Raw genomic sequence first — 23,898 nt, forward strand, 5'->3', positions numbered from 1 at the left:
CACATTTAAGAGCAAGACAATGTAAAAAGCCCTAAGCCAATAACCAAAGTTAGCCAAGAAAACATGTTGAAAGCTGACCCTGCAATCAGCGTACACACACTCCATTCCCGCAGTTAATCTAGAAGCATCCACAGGCGGCCCGATAACTGGTCAGAGAGACTTGTCAGCAAATAGTTTTAGGTTGATTTATGTTCCTCTGTGGGATCCTTGATAAACAAGAAAGATTTCCACCCAAATGATACAAATGGAAATGGTGAGTGGAAACAAGCTTGACTTGTTTATTATTTCAAAAGAAATGCCTTTAATATTTCCCAGTGGAATATGAAGTCAACTATGGGCTTGTCAAATATGCCCCTTTACTGGGTTATGGAATATTTGTTCTATACATCTTTTGTAGAGATATTCTTTCTTTTTGTAGTAGTGGGGTTTAAGCTCAGGGCTTTGTAGGAGTTCTCCCAATGAGCTCCATCCCCAGTTTTTGTTGACAGATTCTATTATGAGGGAATACACAGTTTTGTTTTATGCCTTATTTCCATTTATTGAGATTGTCATACACTTTGTCCTTCATTCTGTTACTACATACAATAATGTTTTTATTGATTTGCAAATGTCGACCCAACCTTGTATGTGAGAGCTCCTTTCTTGCTTCTGACAAATGATCTGTGTGATACTCTGCTGAGAATCTCAAGCAGCATGTAGTTGAGAAACTTTGTGTCTGAGCTCAGCAGTGATATTCAAAGTATTTACATTAGTTCTTAAGTGTTTGGTAGTTCTCAACGATGAAATCATTCTTTGATGAAGATATGTAGTTTTAGCTCAATTTCCCTATGCAACAATGAGCTGTTTAGATATTCAGTTTCTTCATGATCTAATATGTATAGATTATGCTTCTAGGAAGTTATCAACTTCTTCTAGATTGTCCAATTTTTTGGTACATAATTTTTTGTGCTAGTATCTTATGATCCTTTACATTTCTGTGTTGTTAGTTGCAATGTCAGAGAAAGATGAAGTAAGGGGGTGGGGGAAAAGATGAAGTAAAATAGTCTATGCTGTCACATAATCTTAAATGGAGAGAGTGTCAAAGCCCCCCCCCCAAAGTCTGTTAGAACTGATGAATAAATTCAACAAAGGTTTGGGATACAATAGTAACTTATAAAACATTATAAAGCATTTCTAAACATTAATAATGACATTTCTAAAAGGATGGCTTAAGAAAATAAGCCCTTTCATAATAACCCCAAAGAAAAGTACTTAGCTATAATTTAACCCAAGAAATGTGAGATGTATCTTATAAGCACTAGAAAAATTTTGATACAAGAAATTAAAAATGACATAAACAAATGGAAAGATAGCCCACCTTCCTGGATTTGAAGGGTTAATTTTGTTGAATGCCTACATGACCAAGTGCTCCATAGACTCAATGCAATACCTATAAAGGTTTCACTGGAGTTCTTCACAGAAATATTAAAACAATCATAAAATTTACATAGAAACACAGCAGTCCCTAAATATCAAGGGTTATCTTGACCCAAACGAGAAAAGTTGGGGTATCATACTGTTGAACCTCAAAATACTACAAAGCTACAGTAATCAATTCAGGATGGTATAGTCATTTAGATATACTCATAGGCCAGTAGAGTAGGGCAGAGAGCCTACTCATAAACTATGAGTAGCTCATAAACTATGGTCAAATGTTTTTTTATGAATGATGTCAATGGGCAGTTTCTTCAGCAAATGCCAGAAAAGTAGGAACCCGCACACAGAAGAAAAACAGATTTTTTTTTTTGATTCTTTTTTTCGGAGCTGGGGACCGAACCCAGGGCCTTGCGCTTCCTAGGTAAGCGCTCTACCACTGAGCTAAATCCCCAGCCCCAGAAAAACAGATTTTAATCTTAGACTTTATACAAGAGTCCAAGTGGATAAAAAGAATACAATGTAGAGCCTGAAATTACTATGGAAAATGAGGGGGAGGTATCCTCTGATATTGGCAGAAATTTCCTTATTATTTAATATTTTATTAATTGAGAATTTCAAAGAGTATTTTGATCCTTTTTACTACAACTCCTCCCCTTAATTTCTCCCAGATGTACACCTCCCCTCTTTCCTCTAACTTGATGAACTAGAAACCATTTATACTGTCTGTACTCTAGGCTTTTGTGCATGGAACCAACCACTGGAGTGTGGTTGAGCTCCAAGAGTCACAGTCTTAAAGAAAGCTGCTTTTCCTCCCCCAAGAAAGCACCTACTGTCAATAGATCTTCACTTAGGTGCACTAGCTCATGAGTGCCTTCCCACTGCGTGCTAGAATGCTGACTGGCTTGTTCTTGGGAAGGTCTTTAGTGGGAAGCCACAGCAGCTTTGAATTCATGAGTGTGGTCCTTGTACATGTCCAGAAATCACTGTTCTCCTTTTTTCCTCCTATAACTTCTGGATCTTACCATCTTTCTGTTCTTTCTTGTAGGCTGTTTTTTCGAGCCTCAGAGAAAAAGTATGGCATGGATGTTCCACGTTTAACCAAACACTCCACAGCTATATATTTGACAGATTTCTGGGATACAACCCCCCAAATCCCAGACAACAAAAGCAAAAATAGGCAAATAGTGTGGAATCAAACTATTAAGTGTGTGCACAGCAAATGAAAGAATCAATTAATCAGTCTACAAGTCAGACGTCAGATATAGGGCTAACATCTAAAATATAGAAGGAACTCAAACGACTAAATTCCAAGAAAACAAACAAATAAAAATTCCTACTAAAGGTGGAGGAAAATGGGATATCTGTTGTACTCCCTTCTCCTAAGGTTCAGAGAACTTTGTAGATGAGGGGGAAGGAAGACTCTAAGAGTTTGAGGTCAGGAACGCCTGGGAAATGTGTCATTTGTATACATCAGGGCTGTTGCACTCATGAACTATGGTTGTAGCTGCCGGTATATGACACACACAAGATCAAGCTAATAAGTATTTCAGTCTGGGTGGGGTGGGGCAGGGGCTCCTGAGGCCCCACCCCTTGCTGAGCCCCATTGGCAATTGATAGCAAGTAGAAATGGAGAGTACATGACAGGTGTCTGGAAGAAGTTGACAGGAGAAAGCAGTAGATAGGATCAAAATACAACGTATATGTGCATAAAACTCCCAAAGAATAGATAAATAAATGTTTAGACAAGCAAAGGTTTCAAATAGATAGATAGCATACACACACACACACACACACACACACACACACACACACACACACACACCCCAAATGGTAAGTGGATAAAGGAAACAAATCCTCATTATCTTCAATTATCACAGAAATGCAGATTAAAACACCATGATGAGATACCACCTAACCCCTGTCAGATCGGCTATTGTCAAATGATGAACAAGTGTTTTAGAAAGGACGTTTGTGTTATTACAAATTAGTATTTGGAAAACAGCATAGAGCTCCCCCAAAATATTAAAAATAAAATTATCACTTTATCATACAATGACACTACTTCTTAGCACATTTAAATGTTTGATGTCAGCAGATCAAAAGATGCCTAGTCTCTCAAGTTCACCGTAGAATTAGTCACAATAACCAGGCTCAAGAAATAACCAAAGCATCTTTATGAACAGACAGACAAAGTTTTTCAATGCGATATTTACACACAGTGGAACACTGGCCAGCCTTAAACATATAAAATTCTATCTTATCTATACCATTTGCAACAACATGGGATAATTTAAAAGATATCATTCTAGGTGAAATAAGCTAGCAACAGAGAAAAAGCCCATGATTTCATTTACTTAAGATGGTAAAAATGTCAAATTCATGGACATAGAGAATAGACTGGTGGTCATAGAAGCTGGGGTGAGTTGGTCAGGGGCAACAATGTCCAACATATACAGAATTCTACTTATATAGGAGCATGTTGTATTGCACAACAAGATGAATATAGTTAATAATAATGCATTGTATATTTTACAATAGTATAAAATGATAAACATTTGAGGTAATAGGTATTAGTTTTCTTGACTTGATCATTTCATGATATATATTAAAATATGACATTGTGCCTTATTAATAAAGGTAATTGTTATAAATTAAAAACCCAGAAACAACTTGAAATGGAAAAGTTTAGTCTCTCAATAGGCTAACTCTAATTTTGTCTTAATTACTGTCTGTTTCTTTGTACACATTTATATACTAATAGTTTAACAATGTACTTCTTTCTTCCTTGACTCTATATTCAGTATTTTTTTTAAAAAGAACCCCATTAGATGTTTCCAATACATCAGCATGCGGTCCCACATCTGGAAGCAGAGGAATCCCCTTTGGTTCCTAGTCTATCACTCATAGAAAAATATTTATGTGCTTCTGTGCCCCTCACTTGGCCTCTGTATGTCCACAGATCATGTGGATACGGTTGTGATTTCTGTCTGTTCTCCATGCAAGTGCCAAGTATTGTTCTGCACAGTAGCCTTCTCCGATGAAAAGCATGCTATGGAATTCATATTCTTAACTGTCCTCTTGGGGAATATAAACTAGAATGGTATAACTGAAGGCTTAGCATGTCTTCATCTCAATGCATAAATATCTTCGGATCCATGCAAGAGTTGGCCACAAGCCTAGGTACCAGGAAGAAACAGAGGATACTTTCAGTCCTTTTGGTACCATTTCTTCTAATAATGGTAACTCCTGCCACCAAGAATATGAAGGTGAAACTGTTCTTTAGTTCTAAGTGAAAGTCATTTTGCATGGATTTTTTTTAAAGACAGGAGTAAGATGAGATTTCGATTATTCTAGGAATTGTTATTTATTGGAGTCTTCCAAATTGTAGACAGCCTTTAAAATTTAGGTCCAGTTTGGGTAGTGGTAGACTCCTATAGTGCTAGAACTTGGGACACTGAGGCAGGAGACTTGCTTTCAAATCCAGGTCAGCCTGGGATATATAGTGTATCTTGGGTGGCCAGTTTTATGCTAACTCGACACAACATAGAGTCATGTTGGAACAGGGAACCTGAACTGAGAAAATGCCCGTAAAGATTTGCCTGTGGGCAAGCCTATTGTTCATTTTCCTGACTGATGATTAATGTAGAAGAGTCCAGGTCACTGTGGGTGGCACCATCCCTGGGCTGGAGGTCATGGGTCTCATGAGGAATCAGACTAATCAAGCCATAAGGAGCAAGCCAGTGGGCAGCACTCCTCCATGGCCTTGACTCCTGACTCCTTGACTCCATCAGGTCCTGCCTTGACTCCTTTTGATAGTGTGTCTGTGGCATGAAGTGTAAGCTGAAAGGATCACCTTTCTTCCCCAAGTTGCTTTGGTCACGGTGCTCTTGTCACAGCCAAGGAAACCCCACTGAGACACAGTGAGTCCAAGGCCAACTTGGAGTATGGTGTCTCACACTCTATCTTGAACAAACAAACACCCCATTTCTCTAAAAGGAATGAGGTGAATGACTTCCTTCTGTTACAACCCGTCCTCAACCGGGGTGTTACTCTTCTCGTCATTCTTCCCCAGGGCAAAACACGCCACCCAGAGAGATTTCATGAGTGAATTGGTTTCTTGGGGCAAATCACTCTGATTCTTAGTGAGTAATGGTCTCAGCGGCTGACTGTGGAAAGCAAACACAACTTTCTGTATTTTAGAACACATGGTGGAGACAGGTGGGAGACAAAGTCTGCCCTGAATCCCAACTTCTGACTTGTCCCCAGAGTACCTGAAATCTCCACCCATCAGACTTCAGAGATTTAAAAAAAAAATCTAAATATAGGCGGGCTTTTGATTGGGGGAGATAACGTAATTGTGAACTAATTTGTGCATTCAGTTGCTTGCTCAGAGATTTCCACCGTGTAGCTTGTGGTTTGAATACGAAATGCCTTCCATAGCCTCATGTGTTGAACACTTGGTCCCCAGCTGGTCGTACCATTTTGAGAGGCTCTGAAAACTTTTTTAAAATTAATTTTTAAGATTAGCATACAAAGTAATGAGTTTCATCATGGTATGTTCATACATATGTGTTACTATACTTTGTCCTCATGTGTCCCCTCCCTCACTGCCCTCAGACATCCCCTCCCCCACCAGCTGCCTCCCGTTCTTTTCCCAGTTAGTTCCCCTTCTGCTCTCCTATCCCACGCATTCCGTCCTTCCTTGCAGTTCCCCACCTCCTCAGATGTATTTCTTCCCTCTCACGATCACCTTTCTGGGTTTTTTGACCTAGAGACACATGCATATACATGCATGTGTAATTTTAAAACATGCCATTTTAAATCTGGGTTCTGAATACTTAAAAAAAAAACCATGGTATTTGTTTTGCTGATTCTAGCTTATTTTGCTTAACATAATGATTTCCAGTTGCATTCAATTTTCCTGAAAACATTTCATTTTTCCTTACAGCTGCATAAAGTTCCGATGTGTATATTTACCACATTTTCTTTATCCATCTGTCTCTTGATGGACATCTAGACTGATTCCATTTCCTGGATATTGGGACTAGAGCAACTATAAATATGGATGTGAGCATATCTCTGTAATTTGTTGATTAGAGTCCTTAGAGTATATATAGCCAAGAGTGACATAGATGGGTTTTATGGTAGCTCTATTTCCTTTCTGGTTTTTTGTTTGTTTTTTGTTTATTTGGGTATTTTTTTTTTACTTCTTTGAAGAAGAAGGTTCTTTATACTTTATGGGATAGGGTCTAGTTGGAGAAAGTAGTTTATTTGGGGGATGCCTTTGAAGGTTGCACTGGTAGCCCATTTTGTTCTCAGTTCAGGTCTATTTCTTGCCTGCTTTGAAGTCAATGGCCTCTTTCATGCATTCTCATCAACATAGTGGTTTTTGACCATAATGTGGCTAGAAAAATGAAGCCAAATAACCATGGACTGGATATCCAAAAATACGAGGCAAAATAAACCTGTCCTTCTTTCAAGTTATTTATGTCAGGCATTTTGTCACAGAGATGCGACAGTAAGTAAGACGCTCTGCTTACAGTGTATGAGGCATTCCTCTGGACAGTTTCTGGGCTGGTGTGAAGTAGAACTAGACACTGATCTTGCTTTCTAGGGTGTGGCGGATATTAGTTGTCTCCATCCATGTCTGCTACCTCCTCCCTTTGGGGAGGGTGAGAGGGTGAATTCCCTGGAGGTTTTTGCTCCTTCTCCGTGTTGCAGGGCAGGTGACTGGTTCTATCTAGCAAGTGGAGGCCAGAGTCACGTGTGTTACTCTCACAATAAAACATGTCAGTGCCTACGAATCCCTCCAGACCAATTTCTTTTTGCATGGTTAGCAAGAAAGTATGAGTTCGTAGCTACTCCATTAGTGATGGCCATGACCAAGACTCAACTGATGGGACAAATTGATCACCCCGTGTATAGGGGTGTCAGTGAAGGCCCAATGCAAGACAGGAAGGGGAATAGGCTCAGGGTAGGGAAAACAGTGCTGCAGATGCTAGCATTTCAGAAACAGTTTGAGCTTGGGTCTGGAAGTCAAGTTGACACTCATACGATGCTCATGCATGCAGACTAATTCTGATTGAATCACACTATTGTGCTACAAAATAAGTTGCTACTTATGGTTTATTGTGTGCCTGATTATATACAAAAATGTTTGAATGCATTCTGACCTGAGAGCTTGGTATTCCCATCATCTCCCCTCTACAGGCAGGGAAAGTCATGTGGTTAGTGTCTAAGACAGTTGATGTCATTGAAGAGTCAAACTGCAACCAGAATCCAGGGTTCCTACTCGCCCCAGACCTTACTGGGAGTTGGTACATTGGAAACTGTAGAGTGGAGAGAGTTTGGGGTACATGTTAGCAGGATTCGGTTTATCTGTTAGTGAAGTCTTCCCATTGCTATAGAGCATGGAGCAAGACTTGAGGAGAGAATTTTGCAAGCTGAGTCATAATGAAATGGCAAGGGACCGAGGGAACGCTTAGGCCCATTAGGGGGCACCATGGGCCTTCAGACTGAAATGTGTGTTTGGCTCTGTTTTTCTTCCCCAAACTCTTCTGGGGTCTTTGAATTTGAAGGAAACATTTCAGAAAACAGAGTTCCAACTTTAGAAATCACAAAAACAGAGCATGTCACCAGCCTGTCACCAATCCTCCCCCTCCCCTTCCCGTTTTATTGCCCTTTCCCCTCTATCTGTGGGTTTAGGATATGAAATTTCCATGAGACATTTGACCCTTCACTTTGGTTTTTAAAAGCCAGCCACAAGTAGTTTCCAGCTGTGTTTTTTTGAATCAACTCCAGCTAGGCAGATGTCGCTCTTCATCTAGGCCTCCTCATTTAGCCCGGGATAACTCAGCGCGTCACTTTCACCTCCAGTTGTTGGTGAATGAGATTTCCATGCTGATCAGAAGGATTCTTGCATGTCAAATACAGCTTTCCACTCTGCACCCCTAAACTATCTCATGGCTACCTTGAACAGAGACCTTAAGCCCCTTGAGTGAGTCTTTCTATTTTGCCCATGTTACTTGATTCAGCCCCAGGGAACTGGTGGTAGCGAGCCGGAGTTCTCAGCTCCTCTAAGCCTGTTTTGTTTCATTTTTTTGATGCCACTAGCTGAATGGATACGTGTCTACCCTCTTACTTTTCTGTGTAACTCTAAGTGGTCCTAATTTCAGTGTTGTCATTTTTGATCCCTTCGTCTTTCAGAGCCAAGGACTCTGAAGGATTTTAAGTCAGTCCTAGGTTCACATCATGGCTCTGGAATTTTGGCTAAGATATCTTTAATGAGTCACTTAAACTGCTCTGGAAACGTGGATACAATAATGGCAACCATGTCCAGTTATGTGAGAATTAGTGACAAAATATCCAGCACTTGATACACATCGGGGAGACACTGCATACGTTTTTCTAACCCCAACTCTCCATCTATTTTGTTTCTAGGCCTCTCTAAAAACCACCTTCTAGGTCTCATCTTTGTCTTGTCCCTACTGTGTCTCTTTATTTGTACATTTGAAACCAGTACCTCAGCAGCCTAGGAAGAGAGGCCGAACTGAGTTTCTCAGTGTTGCATGCCAAAGGAAATTACCTTGCTGTGGAGTTAACGTAGCCCTGCTCCACTGGTGTGCAGCCCATAATTCCTGCACTCAGAAGCTTATCAAGTTTTGGGGAATTTGGTAGCACTAATCAAACATTTGCTGTGTAGCACCTGGAACTGGCGTGTACTTTAAGATAACGTCTGGCTTCAGATTGCATGCTAGTGATTAGAGCTGTGAATTAGCCCCACTTCGTGCTTACAGGTTTCCTCGACCCACTTAGAGCATCAGAGCCAATTTCGGCAGGCAGATGTTTTCCAGTTTCCCTTTTCATCTCTGAGGAGAACCATTACAATATCCCAATGTTCTCCTGCCGTCCAAGTAGTCCCATTTAGCTTGTGTATTTTAGTTCATCGATAATCAAAAGGCAGGAGAAGCTGTTCCTCTCTGCACTTAGGGCCCACCATGTTGGGACTTGTGCAAACTTTTCCCGTCAGTGGTGTCAAGTCACTGTGGAATTTTCACCTAACTGGGGCCAATTGATCATCTGAGTGTGCAGTTGTGTGCCTGGCTCTCGGCAGTACACACACATGCACACACCCTCTGAGTCTTCATTTTTCTCGTCCATCTCCATTTGCAAGACTGGTCTGTTAGGGGCAACCTGGCAGCCTCTAGGCAGCAGGAGGGTGGGTCAGGGGTTGGAGACGCAGTACCTCTTTGGGCAGTTGGCTACATACCATCCAGCAGAGGGCAGCTGTGCCTAAGAGTGGAGGCTAAGAGAGGTTGACAATTATGTTGGGACATCTTCCAAACCTCCAAGGAAGTAGGCAATGCTTCCCCAGTGGAGTCAACAGGGTCATTTCTACTGAAGAACATACAACGTTTCTGGAAGTTTTTTAGTCTGCAAAGTTCTGGTCCATTCACCTAGCAGGAAAAGAATTTGGTCATGCCCCACCTTACCCAGGTCGTACCTATATAAGCATGTCCCATGCCTATAAGCAATTCTTGTCCCTCTGTGCTCAATGTAGGGGCCTTCCTTGGTTGTTAAATTTGTTCATCATCTAGGGATTTCCCCTCTTTATTGGCCCCTCTGAAGTCATTCCCGCAGATGAATTGCAGATCCACCTCATCCATTGTCTCACCCCTTGTCACCCTCAGGGTTCCCTCAGAGGCTGCAGGAAGGAAAGTGAAGGAAATCCAAGGGTTCAGATGAAAAGAAAATGAAAAAGCCTGCCTGGGCAAGTAGAGTCCAGAGCAGCCATCCAAGTCTATTTTCTCAGTTACATTCATGTAACATCTAGCTGGGGTAATGGTTTAGCATGTAGCAGTGTGTGGGAAGATTAGGCCTGGACCGAAGCTCTAAATTGGGTTGAGGTCATATCAGAGGACATGAGGCTAGTTGAAGAGCTCGAAGCTGTACAGTGCCAGAGATGTGAGAGCTTAAGAATACAAAGAAACTGTAGATAAGATGTCTCCATGGACTGGGTGACTTTTATGCCAATTCAATTTTCAGCATTGAAAATTCTCCAATTGTATAGCATTTTGAGATGCCTCTGACTATTGAGTTTTGTGTGGTCACTGTTCTAGTTCTCATCTGTTGTGACAAACACCTTGATCAAAAGCAATGTATGGGAAAAAAGGGTTGATTTCTTCTTATAATTTCTTATCATAGTCTACTGTGGGGGGATTCTGCATCCTCCCTTGCCCACTGGCTTGCTCTCTGTCTTGTGTTCAGCTAGCTTCCATGTGCATTCAAAGTCCACTTGCTTAGGGAATAGAGCCACTTTGAGTAGGCTGTACCCTCTTACATCAATCATCAATCAAGACAACCCCTTAAAGACATGGCCACAGAGCAACCTGATATGGGTAATCTCTTAATTGAAACTCCCTTAGATGATTCCAGGATGTGTCAGGTTGACATCTGAAGCTCGATCGTATGATCGGTATGTTTCATTGTGTTTTCTCAGATTTATATTCACAGGTTACATAGATGCTCTAGGACAGTGGTTCTCAACCTGTGGGTTTGCAACCCCCTTGAGGGTCGAGTGACCACTTTCATGCGGTCACATATCAGAATTCTGCATATCAGATATTTGCATTATGACCCAAAGCAGTAGCAAAATTATAGTTATGAAGTAGCAACAAAAATAATTTTATGGTTGGGGATCACTACAATATGAGGAACTGTATTAAAAGGTCTCCACATTGGGAAGGTTGAGAATCACAGCTCTAGGAAGGTTGGAATACCATGGGATTATGGAGAAGCAATGCCTCTGAGTCAAGAGACTTTCCTATTGGTCCTAGTTTTCTCACTAATTCATTGGATTAAGTTGAGTAAATCACTTTCTTTCTTTGACCTCTAGTTTGCTTTTCAGTCACAGAAGGCAAAGTGTAGCACAAATCAAGCCAGGAAGTCTCTGCCCATAGCTTATTATGCTACTAAATCACTGGAATCTTTCCTATTGACATGCGTATAGAATTCTTTTCCACTAAGCATTTGAGAGTTCAGTATCAACCAAACAGATGGACTTCTTGGGGAGGAAAATTTTCCTTTGTTCTTTTCTATTCTATTTTGGGAGCAAGGTCTTACCGTGTGACCAATACAGGCCTTAAGCTTACAATTTTTCTACTTCAGGCTTATAAATGCTGGAGTTATAAGTATGTGATGTCTTGCCTGACTAAATAGAATTTTTCATAGTTTATTAAAACTCTTGACCATCACTGGACTGTACAGTCCTGAAGGCTGTTTGCAGTCCTAATGTAAACCCACCCTAGCTACTATAGTTATAGATACACACAATTGTTTATTTGTGATGGAATTAAGTCTTAAAAATCCCATGGTGAGGTGAAAATGCTGTAAGTTGATAAGGCATTTAATATAGTTGGACCCTACACCCTCACTACCTTACCATTAATTCATGATGTGACAGGAGCATGCAAGCTCTCTTAGTTGTGACTCAGTATCCTCAGCACAAACCATTCCCCTTCAGTCCAGGCCTAGCCAGGAGGTATTAAGCATACGCCCTTGCTGAGTCAGACTCAGGATCCTCACATATGTTTTCCCTCCAGTTGGACCCTCTAAGCTTACACCTAGGGAGGAGCTCCATTCGTTGTCTCCCTTGTTTAGTCTTACCCTTACCTCATACCATCCATCTGTCCCACCCTTCTAGGCACAGGCCCAGGTAGTAATCCCCTCTACACACCACCTTGCTGAGTCTGACCCCACACTGCCTATCTATCCCGTCCCTCTATGCCAGTCTTGAGCCATATTTGCGAATTCTGTCCAGGATGCTGATTTATTTCCTTTCTTCACCTTGCCCACATCCAGACACAGGCCCAGCTAGGAACGTATCCAAGTGTTCTGTTATTGAGTTTAACCCAGACTCTAATCCCATACTGCCCATCCATACAACTCCTTTAGGGCCAGGCTGGAGCTATATCAGGGAGCTTTCATGACCTGAACTGAGTTCTAAGCCCAGGCTTAGGCCTATGTGCTGTTTCAAAGAGATTACCTGGGACTTTGCCCCTTACAGCCTTTCCATATTTAGACCAAGATGGAGAATTGCACCACAGGACTCTCTTAGACTCTATACAAGCAATTTCATGAATGAAAAATTATAAGTACACACACACACACACACACACACACACACACACACACACACATAGAATAAAGAAACTTTGGAAATCCATGAAAAGAAAGTCAAAGACCACATTTATGAATTATAAGTCTAGAAGGAGAAGAATCACAGGTCAATGGCATAAACCAGATCTTAATGACTTCATAGAAGAAAACTTCCCAACGTTAATGAAAGATATACATACACAGATGTAAGAGAAACACAGAAAACAAAATATGCAGTATTCAAAAATTCATTCTCACCTGCATATTATAATTAAAATACTAAATATAGAGACCAAAGGAAAGGTATTGAAAGCTTCAACACAAAATCGCAGCTCACATATAAAGGAAAATTCATTAGAATAACTGTTAATTTCTCAATGAAAACTTTATAAGTCAAAGGTGTTTGGAACAATGTACTCCTTGTTCTAAAAGACCACACACACCAGACTACTTTACCCAACAAAACTATCTGCTGTAGTTTAAGAAGAAAGAACTTTCCATGACACAAATAGGCTAAAATAACTCACGTTCACTAAACCAGGCTTGCAGAGAACACTGAAGGGCGTATTTCAGACTGAAGAGAAGAATAAACCTAACTAAAAGGCTACATCCACACAATGTTATAATTGTTGAAGTATATAACAGTGATGAATAAATCACAAGCAAACTCTACCCATGAAATAAACGAACAACAAAATTACAGCAATCAGCAAAAACAATTCAATAATAACTTAAAATTTGAATAACCTTTATGCCTCAATCAAGAAACCATGCTTAATTCGATGGAGTGAAAAACAAAATCTACTTTTTTCTGTCTTCAGGAAACTTATTCCAAAGTTTCCTAAACCACCAAAGTTAGACTAAGAAGAGATAAATTTAAACGAATACAACGAATAAGATCAAAATAGCAACAAAAATACTTCTGACTTGAAAAATGCCATATCCACAGCAGAATCCTGCTAGGCTTTCTTCAAAGAAGATTCTTAAAGATAGAAAGCAAAGAGTCCCTTTAAACTCATTCTATGAAGTTAGTTTTAATCATTCCAAAATCAGGTTAAAAACCCAACAACAACAACAACAACAACAACAACAACAACAACAACAAAAGACTGTGGGTCAGCTTCTCTCATGAACATAAGTGCAAAAATCTCCAATAAAATACTTATAAACCACATACAGGTATAAATAAAAAAAGATAGTTTATCACGATCAAGTTGTCTTTAATGAAGAGATATAGGATGGTTCAACATCACTCAATCAATTTACCAACCAATCATAAAATGGACTTACAAATAAAAATCATATGAAGAAAAGACCTTTGATAATATTAAAAATGTCTTCATATAAATCTTAGAACTGGAACTGGGGGAAACATACTTCAACATACTAAAGACTATAAGACAAATGCACTGTGAAAATCATCCTAAATAGAGAAAAACTTGCAGCATTAAAATCAGTAGCAAGACATAGCTTTCCCTTTCCTGGCTCCCTTTCAATGAAGTATTTAAAGCACTAGATGGAGAAATAAGGCAGGAGAACAAAATTAAAGGAATACAAAATTGGAAAATAGAAAGTCAAATTACCCCTATTTTTAGACGATCTGACAGTACACGAGATCCTAAAAATTTCACCAGAAAACTTTCAGAAATGATCAACACATTGAGCAAAATTTCAGGATACGAAATCAGCTTACACCAATGGCAGCGATAAAGAGAAATAAGCCTAACCAAGAAAGTTAAGAGCCTCATCATTGAAACATTTAAATCCCTAAATAAGTTGAATAAGGCTACAGATGAATGAGAAGACCACCTGAGATCTCATGAATTGATAGATTAGTAGTATGAAGATGACCATCTTACCAAAAGCTATTTATAGATTCAACACAATTATAGGAAAAAAAAAACTCCCAAGACATTTTTTTCACACAGAAATAAAAAATAAAATCCTAAAATTCATGTAAAAGCAGAAAAGATCCTCAATGACCTCAGCAATCCTGAGCAAAGGAATAATGCTGAAGACTGAATTAGCACATATGATCTCAAGCTATATTACAAAGCTGTAGTAATAAAAACAGTGTGGCACTGGCACAAAAACAGAAATGTGGATTAGCGGAAAAAGAAAAGACAAATAGTAGCACACAACAATATGTCTATCCTACAGTTAATAAAAATGCAAATCAATACACATGAGAGGAGAAAGACAACATCTTTGGCAACACCTTTGTCTTGGGAAATATGGATGTCTATATATCAAAGTATGAAACTAGACCTATATCTATCACCTGAACAAAAATCAGTTTCAAACATCAAAACTCTTAATGTGTAGGTTGTCATGTTGAAATTATCAGAAGAAACCATAAAATGTCAGGCAATTTATTGATTATTCATATTGGAAAACTTTTGTCCACACAGTGCTGTGGCGTACTGGTTGCTTATTCATGCTATCACGTAGTTGGTAAGGAGTTCTTAGCACTATATGGCTGGTGGGGATCTAGCTTCCTGTTGACTGACACCTCCAGACGATGATGTTATCACATTGCTTCCCTGGGGAATGATCAGCATTTGCAGTTCAAAGTTGTCCAAAGGTATATCTCTCTCATAACTTCTGAAAGTGGAAAAAATATGTCTAAGAGTTAAAAATTATGGGCCATATACAATGCACATTGATATCTTATTTCAAAAGTTACTTGGAATATAAAAAGAGATATCTGAGGGTTAGTAAATGTTCCTTAGTAATGGAGAGCTTGGCTTCTAGGAGCAAGACTCTGGTTTTAATATTTATCATCCAAAATACTATAAAAAATGTGAAAATATTGGTAACATTTAATTAGAAGTGTTTACTATGTGCTTACTAAGTACCAAAAGTTTTTATATTTTGATAGACAATATTGGCCTAAGATACAAGTATTTCAGATACTAATTATAATTGACTTAAATATATTCTTTTTAACTATGGGGCACATGATTCCTATAATACATGGTAGGACATGTGCAGATCCTGAAGTATGAGTTAAATACTGTGGAGAATCAGGGAGGCTAAATGGTGACAATGTATATTACAGATCACTTTGTGACATCAGTCATATAGGTTAATACTAACATAAATGCTAATTCTTTAGGAAGTCTTCTTTTGTGCCTTCAGGTAGAATAAAATCCCACTATCGTACATCCTACTTCAGTACACTCTCACTAAATTCTGCCATGAGATGCTTTTGTTTTGTTAAAAAAAAGAAAAAGTTCTTTTAAATCAAATTATTTTTTTAATTTCTCTTCATATCTTCTGCATTTAGCCTATGCTATTTCCAAATTTTACTTGCACTGAGTTTAAATTTTGTCTCCAGGCAATCTGTCTCACAAAGGGCATATATTTTGGATAATGAAGGGTCACTGAGAGCTCTATCTAAGGCACAAAAGAGCAGGATGAAAGAAGATGCTGACTGACAGGCATAAGCCTTCAGGTGAGTAGCTCAGAGTCTAGAGCACAGGGAATATGTCAGACCCATTACTGTGTATTTGTGGCCTTCTCAGTTTGGATTGACTGTGGTCAAGAGACAGCAGGAAATAAATTCAACAGCTCTACCCCTTTATGACCCATAATTTTTAAAATATATAACAACAGGTTTAGGCAAGGAAATGTTTAATGTTATACAGACCTAATACCCAATAGTATTTTAACTAAAAAAAAACTATATTTTTTATTAAGCAAATATATGCTAATTATCACTATCTAATTGAACTGTACTAGAAGACTGGTACAGACCTGACGTGATTTTTCTTACCAGTGAGACCAGGAGAGCGAGTGGAAAAGATGATCCACTGACTATCAAGTGCAGAGGACTGGCGAGTTTATTGGGAGAGTTAAAGAGCAGATCCCGGACGTACCCTATGAAACTACAGGTAAGATTTTAGTAGGATGGCATTCTAACAAGGCTGAGGAAAAAATCCAGAAACCTAGAAAGGTTAAATCCTAGAAAGTAAAGGTAGCCAAGAAGTTTCACATGTATCGAGCATTGTTGGGGCTGACAAAATAGTGTAATAAACACTGTCCAATTTGATTTCCAGTGCCAGGTAAAGAGTTGTTATTACTGTTGTGGAGAGGGTATAATCCATGGTGGTTAAAAATAATGAGGTCAAGTAACAGCAACAAAGGAAAGCTGTTGCCATGGAGTAGCGCTGTTGACCAGTCTGTGTTACCTCCCTCGGAGCAGAGCCAAACTAGAAAGCTTCTCGATCGGCTGGCGAGATGCTCAGAAGGTAATGATGCTTGTAGCCAAACCTGAAAACCTGAGTTTGGTTTCTTAAACCCATGATAGAAGGGAAAATCTGCTCCTGTAAGTGATCTGCCTACCTCCACATGGGCATGCACCCTTCCTAGGCAAATGGATAGATAAGTAAATGTAAAATGTGAACTCTCTCTCAGCTGGTGGTCTAAAAACTGCATGTGTGTGTACCTATAAAAGGGGACTGAGCGCAAATAAAACTATTCCAAAGAGTGAACTACAGGAAGAACTTGAGAAATCCACAAAGCAGGTAGGAGGGCATCAGAGAAGTGCAGAGAAAAGATGGTGACATATCAATAAGTAAGGCAAACACAGCTCTAGGGAGGCAGCTCTCTGGTGGATTGAGAGTAGGCAGAAACTGTTCCTAACTGTTTTCTGCTTTTGAGTGGTTCTAGGGGATTGAACTGCCAGGAGTAGGCTGCTCAATAAAACCAGAATAGATATCTAAACTAGCAGATGTACATTATAATACAGAAACACAAGAACCCCCTTCCCCTACAAAAAGTAGGGCACAGGACTCCTCTAAATGATCATAACTTTTCAATGACTAAAATCAAAGGCTACTGAAATATGTAAACTGTGAGACGAAGAATGCAACTGTTACTAGGGAGGAAAGTCGGCGACATAGAGGGGGAAGTTCACAAATTTATGAATAAATGAGCTATGTGGGTGGAACAGCAGTAACATGTAAGAAAAACTCAGCAAATAAACTGAGATTTTGCAAAGCCATTGAAATAGAAATGTTGTGAATGAAAAACTGAGTACATTAAAAACATAGTAGAAACAGTCATTGATAGACATAACCAAGCAGAAGAAGAATATCAGGGATGGAGGACAGGGCGATGAAAGACTACATCCAAACACCAACAAATCGGGAAACAACACAAGCATAAGGACATCCTCCAGGAAGCATGGGATAGCATCCAGAGGTCAGATCCCCAAACCCATTGATAGAAGGAAAGCTAAGAAAGACACTAGTGGCACAGAGAATCTAGTTGAGACCATTGTAGCGGAGAACACATGAACCAAAAGAAACAACTTGGCATACGATTGCCATACCCAGCAAATCTACATTACATTTTGAAATTGACATAAAAATAAGAAAATTTCAGACAAACGCAACACAAATCGGTTCATGACCACCATGCCATTACTACGGAAGATACTTAAAGATAAACTGAGAAGGAAGAAAGAGAATATCAATTATGGAGACACAGGAAAGAATAGATTTATGAGAGGAATAGATGAACCAGGGAGGGTGACGATGCACCTTGACTATCACACTACCAATCTTTTACTACTAACAAGAGAGACAGAAATAAAGAGCAATCCAAACAGACCCCCAAACTCCAACCAAATCATATGAATTAGTAATGATGTCTCAGCATAAACATAAATGACTTAGACTTTAAAAAAAGAGGTACAGACTAGATTACTGGATTAAATTTTCAATTGGCTTGAAGGTAGGAGAGAGTCAACGATACAAAGTTGTCCTCTGACCTCCACTTGCACGCCATTGCATACAAATTCCCATCCTATGCGTGCGCGCGCGCGCGCGCACGCACACACACACACACACACACACACACACAGAGTAACAAATACAGATTAATAATTTTAAGAGTTAAAGATATTCTGAATAAATAACCTAATGGTGTGCCTCAAGGCCTTAGAAAAACCTGAATAAGTCAAGTTTCAAAGTAGCAGACTGAAAGTAATGAAACTAAAAGTAGAAGGACAATATAAAAGACCAACTGAGAGAGTTGGTTGTTTGAAAACAAAACAAAACAACCGAAGAGTGCCAAAATCTTTACCCAACAATTATAGTTCAAAGGGGTGATGTGAAAGAAAAGCTTCTGTGTGAAGAAGGAAACATTTGTCACAGGGAATAGGCAGCTTACAGGATAGAACCAATTTCTTGCCAAGAGACAGGGGATGAAAACCTGGGCTACACAAAGAAGTGCAAAACCAAGCACGAAGAACTACGACAACAAAAGAAATAAACAAACAAAGAAAAAAACCCCAAATCGCACTATCCAATCAAACATTGTGGATGAACTGAATAGGCAATTCTCCAAAGAATATCAACGGCCCATAATTACTGAGAAAGTATTCAACACTCTGAGTCGCCAGAGAAATAGAAAGAGATTCCATTGCTCTCTAGTGAGAGTAGCTATCGTAAAAATGAGGAGGAGGAGGAGGAAGAGGAGGAAGAGGAGGAGGAGGAGGAGGAGGAGGAGGAGGGGGAAGAGGGGACAGCAAATGCTGACAAGGATGTGAGAAAGAGGAACATTGTTGGTCTCCGGAGGGATTTTAAATCGGTGCACATGGCTACAATAGAACTAGTGTGGAGGGTCCTCAAAGCACTTAAAACAGAACTACCATATGACTCAACTATATTCCTATTGATTGGTAGGTATCAAAGGACTCTAATCTATATTCCACAGAGATATTGGTGTATCCATGCTCACAATTACACTATCTTTGCAGCCAGGAGGTAGAACCAGTCTAGTCCATCCGTAGATGAACAGATAGTGAAATGCAGTACATGTACACATCAGAACTTTCTGCGGCCATAAGAAAAAAAACTGTCATCGTGTCATCTGAGAAAATGGATGGCACTGTCATTATGCCAAGAGAAACAAGGCAGACTTAGCAGATCAAATGTTTCAAGATTTCTTTCATCTTCAGACTCCAGATTTAAGTGTGCAAGTGTGTGTGTGTGTGTGTGTGTGTGTGTGTGTGTGTGTGTGTGTGTGTATGTTTGTAGGCCATCAAACCAGAATGGAATCTGAGAGGGAAGGGATTTTAAAAGAAGACACAGAATGAGAGGGTTACGGAATGGATGTGACAAGAAAGAGGTTATTTATGAAGAAAAAGGTAATGGGCCAGATAACAGCCAGGTAAGGGGCTGTGGGCATTAAGGGGCTGGGGCAGATAACAAAAGGATATAATGTATTACATCATGAAACTCATTGCTTTCTTTGTACACTACTTTTTAAGAGAGTGGTAACCTCAGACAAGGTTATTCTAAGATCATGATAAAGTGGGACAGCAGGCTCACTTCATTATTTTGTCTAAACTTAGGTAACATGGACAATTCATCACCTGCACATATCAAAATCCTTGTCTCTTGAATAAAATTAATGACATCTTTACCAGACATAGTTACAGGTGAACTTTATTTTCTCTATAAACACAGCAGTTTTGGACACAGGATTGTGTATTTACATCCACTCTTCCTATTAGTAGCCAATTTGTGGAGCAGTGGGGCACGCATAGAGTAAGGTTTTGCTTTCGTTAACGCCTTTATACTGAGACATCCTGCTGCTCCTGTGTGCTAACCTTTGTCTCAAAGTTAGTTTTGTTGTCAACTTGACATACCTGGGGAGAGAAGACAGTATCGAAGCATGTACCCAATAGAATTGGCCCGTGGGAATGTCTATGGCACATTTTCTTGATTGTTAATTGATTTAGCAGGGCTCTGCCCACTGTGGGCAGTGCCATTCCTAGGCAGGTGGGCCTGGGCTGCATAAGAAAGGTGGTGAAAGGTAAGTCTGGGGGAAATCCAGTAAGCGGTGTTACTATGTGGTCTCTGCCTCAGTTCCTGTCTCCAGGCTCCTGCCTTCGTTTCTCCTGATGACGGACTGTTACCTGTAAACCAAAGAAACCCTTCCTTCTGGGAGTTGCTTTTAGTTGGGGTGTTTTATCAGAGCATCAGGAAGCAAATTAGGACAAGTAGTAAAATCCAAATAGGTAAAGTATTGGTGTGTTCTTCCTGATCATTGGTTGGAGATTGTGGACAACCCCTAAAACAGTAAATGAGACTGTTACAGTCACACCATTCATAAAGAGTTGGTCTTTCTTCTCTGCAGACCATTCATACTTGAGGAAACAAAACTAACCTCCTATTTCCACGACAGAGAGCCCTAGAGAGTGTAGTGGTAGGCACTGAAAGACTGTGAAAAATACTTGATTGAAAATAGAAGGAATCATCTTAGTTGCTGCATAAGTTTCTACTGTAAGTGTAGAAAGCCCTTTAAATGAAATGGTTTCAGTTGAACCATATATTAGTCTGGTGAGGAGAGGGGGTGAGGATATTAGTTCTTTGGCGGGCAAAGGAGGAAATGATAATATACTGGCCCTTAGCTTGTTAGTGGGAAGCCCATTCCATCCCTAGAGTCCATGAATGAAGCAGAGTACATGTTTTGAAATGGATCAGATCATGTGGGGAGGATTTTTACTAAGAATGGGTATGAAGGTTTAAAATGACACATTGTTTGAGCAAGCACTCACTCGCTGTTAGTAAACCTGGTAGATGTTGTTAACAGGAGATAGGCTCACACTGTATAAAGTGACTATCCTGACAGGATTCAAAGGTATTTTACCTAGATCTGAGAGCCGGGGTAGAGCATCAGGGAGTACATGGAGTGCACTTGGGTGAGAGTAAGGACTCAGAAGAGTGGTTTTGAAACCACATCAAAGGAAAATGGTTAAGGCTAGGAGAGTGGGGCATTTGGTTTGGAGACTAATCCCACGTGTTGGAAATGTGAGAGCTGCCTTCAGACGTAGGAAAGGCCATCGCACAGAAGAGAAAATAGACCTTCACTACTTTGCTTTAGAGACAGAATTAAGACCAGTGGGTGGAATTTATAAGAAGCCAACTTTGGGCTCAATTTAGGAACTGTCTTTTTAATGTGGAAAACTGCCTGACTGTGTTTATGGCAGTAAGCTCTCATTCCTCAGAGAATTTAAGTATAACCTGGAGGATATTTTGTGGAAAACACAGGAGAATAGATCCATGTAGAAAATCATGTGGCTGCTTTGTTTCTAACATGTCCACCTTGACTCTTTGGGGTACTGAGGTAGGCTCTGGGTCAGAGTAAGGACGGGGTGAAAAATTCAAGGGTTTGTAAGGGTGCAATTATATTCCAGTTTTTAAAACTTATGATGATTTGCTTTTTTAAATTTCAATTTAATCACCTTTCTAAGCAGGTAGGATATTTTTCAGATTCACTTGGCAAAAGTGCATGTGGAAAATATGATGTATATGCTCTGGACTCTGTAAAAAAATGGCAAATCAAACAGACATAGACTTTCTCCTCATAGAATTCCAACAGCATCTGAAAGCTGAGGAAAGTGGTATTATAATCTACTTTTAACTTGTCACAAGCATAAGTAACACATCAGTCCACTAATAAGATGCCATATAGAGAAATAAATCAGAATTCAGGACAATTTATACCTCGTAGTACATACTGTCTGCTGGATCACTCAGTCTCTTATTATTTTATCTGAGCTATACAAATCATTTCTAGAGGATTTTGAAGTCCGTTTCCACAAGAGGTAAGGGATGACCACTCAACTCCAATTCTAAATGTTAATAGTTCTGTAATAGCTCGTAGGTCCTTCTCAAGAGGCAGTTCTCTAAATGTTTTACTCTAGAGGCTGGGAATAAAAGAGGTAGCCTTCAGATCTCTTCCCAGTAATTCAATTGAGTTTAGTTCAGTTCATTTCTTGATAGAAACCTTTAAGGCACTGTGCTAAATACTCCAGAGAATTCAGAGGTAGATGAGACCTAGCCTCTAGCCTTAGCAACCTAAAGTCCTACAGATAAATAACCATATTTAAAGTAAAATATCCAAGTGCCCTAGGGGAGAAAGATGGAGACAGGGATTGGGCTTACTTCTGAATTCAAGATGGAAACGCAACTTCATGGACCTGTTAGAGGTTGTGTACATGTTTACAGGGGATGTGAGCGGTAGGGTCTTCTAGGAGGACATATAAACAAGGCACAGAAATTAGAGGGCATGAGGTTTCTTTGAGACACAGCAGAGATCCACACAATTGGGAGACGGAGTAGTTTCAAGGAATGGTGGAAAACTGAGAAAACAGAAGGTTGCATGCCCAGAGCAAGGTATCAAGTTTAATGGATAATCAGGGATCATGAAAGGTGCTCACCAGAGAAGATGGATATATTTAGCCAGCACATAGAAAAGGTGTTTCCCAGAATGAGATGTGTTAGAAGTAAGAGAACAAGTCAGGTGTCTAGGAAGTAGAGAATATCTAACTACGAGGTAGACAGGCGACATGGATGGATTTGACATTTCGAGGAAGGAGAATCCATGAGGCTTAGGCTTTGGAATAAATGAGGTAACGGCCAATGGAAAGAGGACGGCATGAGCTGGGTAGAGAGAAAATCAAAAGGGCTCGGCTTCAGATACAAAGTTTTTGGTGTCATTAGGATTTCAAACTGAGAGGTTATGTACTTGCTGTTGAAAGCTAGTGTGTTAAATGTAAGGTAACCGGGGATTTACAAGACATGTGGGTAGAAGGCAATGCTATACAAGAACAGGAAAGCATCCGGTTGGGGGCAGTTTCTCAGCTGGTAAAATAGGACTTTGATCCTAGAACCTCATGCTTAAAAAAAAAGCTAAGCATATCTGAGAGGATAACAGGTTGACGTGCTTTAGTAAGACAGGAGAGACAAGGAGCTGTTTTGGAAGTGGGTAGTGTGTGTGTGTGTGTGTGTAGGCTGAACCTATGAACAAGAGTGAAGCTAGAAGTCTTGCTGTCAGGGTCTTTTATCAACACTTGGAGATCAAGGATCTGTAGCATAAGGATCTCTGTCCTTCTCAAACAGGCTATCATCCTCGCACTAAAGCTGTGTTTTGCCTCACCTCCTCTCATATCATCGCCACTGAGCGCCTTCTTAAAACGCTCCAGTGAGCAATGCTCCCTCTTTTTCTGAAGTCCTTTTGCTCTACCAACTAGGGCTACATTCTTTAACTCTCAGCAAGATTTGGTGGAACCTGAGTACCTAGGTGGTCCTCAATACCGCCGGAGGCAGAACAGAGAAATTTTGAGTGCAGAAATTGAAGTCGTGAGAGATCTAGGACATTTTAATACTATCATTTGCTAAATATTTGAAAAAGCATTTATCCAGGGCAGACACTACGAGGATCTCAGGACCTCAAAAAGACAGAAATATCCACTGCGGAGACTTCAAAAGGGACACAAACAGCTTGGTGAGATGCAAACTGCAC

The 23,898-nt window shown here is 39.8% G+C and overlaps 1 protein-coding gene and 1 long non-coding RNA gene across 3 annotated transcripts in view; one reads left to right on the top strand and one right to left on the bottom strand.

Annotated features, from left to right (window-relative positions):
- The window catches only part of Slc14a2 (solute carrier family 14 member 2), a 426,972-nt gene that overhangs the window by 254,317 nt on the left and 148,757 nt on the right, over positions 1 to 23,898 (bottom strand). The window lies entirely within an intron of this gene.
- LOC102553338 (uncharacterized) overlaps positions 1 to 23,898 on the top strand; it is a 29,734-nt gene that overhangs the window by 3,416 nt on the left and 2,420 nt on the right. The window contains exon 3 of the long non-coding RNA XR_015643087.1: positions 16,355 to 16,469. This is a non-coding gene — a long non-coding RNA (uncharacterized LOC102553338). The remainder of the gene's footprint in view (positions 1 to 16,354; positions 16,470 to 23,898) is intronic.

The sequence above is a fragment of the Rattus norvegicus genome, chromosome 18 (assembly GCF_021556685.1).
Source record: "Rattus norvegicus strain SHRSP/BbbUtx chromosome 18, alternate assembly SHRSP_T2T, whole genome shotgun sequence".
Lineage (NCBI taxonomy): Eukaryota > Metazoa > Chordata > Mammalia > Rodentia > Muridae > Rattus > Rattus norvegicus.